We start from the raw sequence: 3402 nt of genomic DNA, 5'->3' as shown, positions 1-3402 counted from the left end.
GCCATGGAAGCAGCACTCTTGCTCAAATTGTCAATCCCTCTGTGGTTTCACCTGGGCCCTAGCTGATGTGTGAGTGGTGGCTCATCTGCTGACAGGGACCCATCAATCTTTCATTGTCTTGTCGGTAAATTTTGGTTGTCCTCGGTTTCCATTGCCTTCTGCAAAACAGAAACAGAGTCTCCAATGGAGAGTGAGATCAGGATAGGTTAAAGGAGTTAGGCATTGTTAATTTAGAGAGATTTTGATGGCTGTAGCCTCTCTTTTGGCCAAAGACTAGTGTAAGCTTCTCATTGGAGTTCATAATATTGGTTTCCATAGGATCCTGACTTGGTTTCCAGTTCCAGCTATGGGTTCTTTTCCACTGAGTGGATCTCTTAGCCAATCAGAGAGCCATGATTTCCCACCTAGGCTGTGTGCCACTATTGAACAGGTGTGTACATCTTGTCAGGCTGGTTGCTTTCATGTAACAGATCTCAGTGCTCTGTGTTGGCAGCATGTGGTGTCTTCAGTAATAAGGTGTTACCTTTTACCTCATGTATAAAAGAGGCCTGCCTTGTTTTGGAGTCCTTGTAGGTCTCTCCAATCAATAGCTGAATATGGGTTATAACTCATTACTGGAAGTTTTAAGCCAGAGCCAAATGTTTTAGGGATAGGCTTCATCCCACCCTCTCCAGGGCCCCTCTTACCAGACAGTCCCTTCATACTTCTATTGAGGGCTATATCTTTTAGCCTATTGTCCAGGAGGAAGGTTTCTATGGTACCAATTAATTTTGGATTTAGTTTTGTCTATATCTTTCCCCACCTTCTCATTCCCTTCCCCCAAACCCTTCTATCCATATTATCTGTCCCTCATGGTATCTGTCAAGTATGCCTGCAACTCAAGCTGTTCCAGATTAGGAACCACAGATGAGGGAGAACATGCAGCATTTGTCTTTCTGTGCTTCTGTGAGATCACTTAGCACGATCTGTTTCAAGTCCCTGAAGCCCAAGTCATACATAATGGGGAAAGATTCAAGGAGTTCCCATTAAGATCGGGAGCAAGACATGGGTACCCACTCTTACCACTGCTCTTCAACATAGTGCTAGAAGTTCTAGCCCAAACAATAAGACAGGAGAAAAAAATAAAAGGGATATAAAGTGGAAAGGAAGAAGTCAAGTTAACCCTATTTGCAGATGCATGATACTATACATAAGTGACCTGAAAGACTCTACCATAAGACTTCTAAGGGTGATAAATTCTTTCAGCAGTGACAGAATATAAAATCAATACACAAAAGTCAGTAGTTGGCTGGAAAGATGGTTTAGCAGTTAAGAGCCTTGCCTGAGAAACCTAAGGCCCCAGGTTTGATTTCCCAGTACCCATGTAAGCCAGATGCACAAGGTGGTACATGTGTCTGAAGTTCAATTGCAGTGGCTGGAGGCCCTGGTATAGCCATTCTCTCCCTTTCTCTCTCCCTCTCTCTCTCTCTCTCTCTCTCTCTGTGTGTGTGTGTGTGTGTGTGTGTGTGTGTGTCTCCATATATCTGCCTCTTTCTCTGCCTCTCTCTCATATAAATAAAAATAAAATATTTTAAAATTCAGTAGCTTTCCTATACACCAAAGACAAATATACAGAAAAAGAAATCAGGAAGGCTATCCTGTTTTCAATAGCCATAAGAAAACCCCAAATACTTTGGAACAACACTAACCAAGGAAGTCAAAGACCTATACAATGAAAGCATAAAAATACTCAAGAAAGAAACTGAGGAAGACATGAGAAGATGGGAAGACTTTCCATGCTCCTGTATAAGTAGAATTAATATTGTGAAAATTTCAATTCTACCAAAAGCAACATACAGATTCAACACAATACCATAAAAATCCAAGCACCATTCTTCATAGAGAAAGAAAAAAATCAGCCGGGCATGGTGGCGCACACCTTTAATCCCAGCACTCGGGAGGCAGAGGTAGGAGGATCGCCATGAGTTTGAGGCCACCCTGAGAGTAGATAATGAATTCCAGGTCAGCCTGGGCCAGAGTGAGACCCTACCTTGAAAAACCAAAAACAGAAAAAAATCTCAAAATTCATATGGAAGCCGGGCATAGTGATGCACGCCTTTAATCCCAGCACTGGGAGGCAGAGGTAGGAGGATCACTGAGAGTTCAAGGTCACCCTGAGACTCTGTAGCAAATTCCAGGTCAGCCTGGGCTAAAGTGAGACCCTACTTCAAAAAACCAAACCACATTGCCAAAGTAATTTGCAAGGTCCTCATGAATGGCAGGTGAAATGGGGCCTGGATAGTTCTGATGACCTTGCAGAACCGGCTCACCAATTTCAAGAGAAAGGGAACGCAGAGCAGAGGTGTCTGTATGAGGACACGGAAGGACAGAACCCTTTATGGGCCCTTCCACGGTTTAACTCTAGCGGTTGAAGAAAACTCAGGAGGGGCACAGTTTTCGGTCCCCTTTCCTGCATATGTTGCATAGCAAGGCCTTGACCAGGTCGTCTGTGGAAAGACTGCTAACCTATGGAGCCTTGCTTGGCTGTGCCATTGAACAGACTCAGGAGCCAGGATGGAAGAACTATGTAGCCAGTAAACTACAGGGCACCTTTATGGGCACAGTCCTGAATCAAAAGCACTTCTACAGACAGAATCCACCCACAGGGGACAAAAAAGGACATCGGAATGGCTGCCTTTAAAGCCTCACAGCATGTTCTCCGCTTCATCTGGATTCTCGAACTCCACATATGCATAGCATTTGGACAGACGCAGCCTTTCTACAAACATATCAGTCACTCTAATGTTCCCGTAAGTGGAAGATAGCTCCATGCTGTGGTCCTTCATCACATTTCCTGGCAAGCCTTCCCATGTGCACTTTGGTGGGTTTAGGAGAGGGACCTTGCCTCGCCTTGTCCTCTCTTTTTCATCTCTTTTCGGTGGTTTTGATTTAGAGTGGGAAGGAAACCTGTTGTCATGCTTGTGGCTCGGGGGGCTGGGGGAGCCGGAGGAGCAGCGGGGCGAGCCTGGGCTTCCTGAGCGGGCATGGGGAGGAGGAGGAGCTAGAGCTGCAGCTTGAGCCAGGGCCAGTGCTGGAGCCAGAGCTAGACCGAGACCTACAGCTGGACTTTTTATTATTTTCTTTGACGCCAATCAAGCTCTTCTTTTTCACTCCTCATAAAGCCATTCTCCCCTTCCGAGGTCTTCAAAGCAGCAATGGCAGCCTCACTCATCTGAACTCTCACTTCTAATTTGAGCCTGAGAAACAATCCCTAGTCTATTGCAATTTATGCCAAAGAACAGCCACCTCCCATTCTTCTTAGATGCTGAGGCTAGTGCTATGCTGTTGTCAGCATTGAGGAGGTCTTTTTTTTTTTTTTAATAATTTATTTATTTGAGAGAAAGAGGTGTGTGGGGGCGGTGA

General features: G+C 45.1%; 1 pseudogene; it reads right to left on the bottom strand.

The window, feature by feature from the left end:
* Nucleotides 1-2684: 2684 nt before the first annotated feature.
* On the bottom strand, nucleotides 2685-3165 carry LOC123460241 (annotated as a pseudogene).
* Between the last annotated feature and the right edge of the window lie 237 nt (nucleotides 3166-3402).

Source organism: Jaculus jaculus, chromosome 4, assembly GCF_020740685.1.
Source record: "Jaculus jaculus isolate mJacJac1 chromosome 4, mJacJac1.mat.Y.cur, whole genome shotgun sequence".
Lineage (NCBI taxonomy): Eukaryota > Metazoa > Chordata > Mammalia > Rodentia > Dipodidae > Jaculus > Jaculus jaculus.
This window is presented reverse-complemented; position numbering and strand designations above follow the sequence as displayed.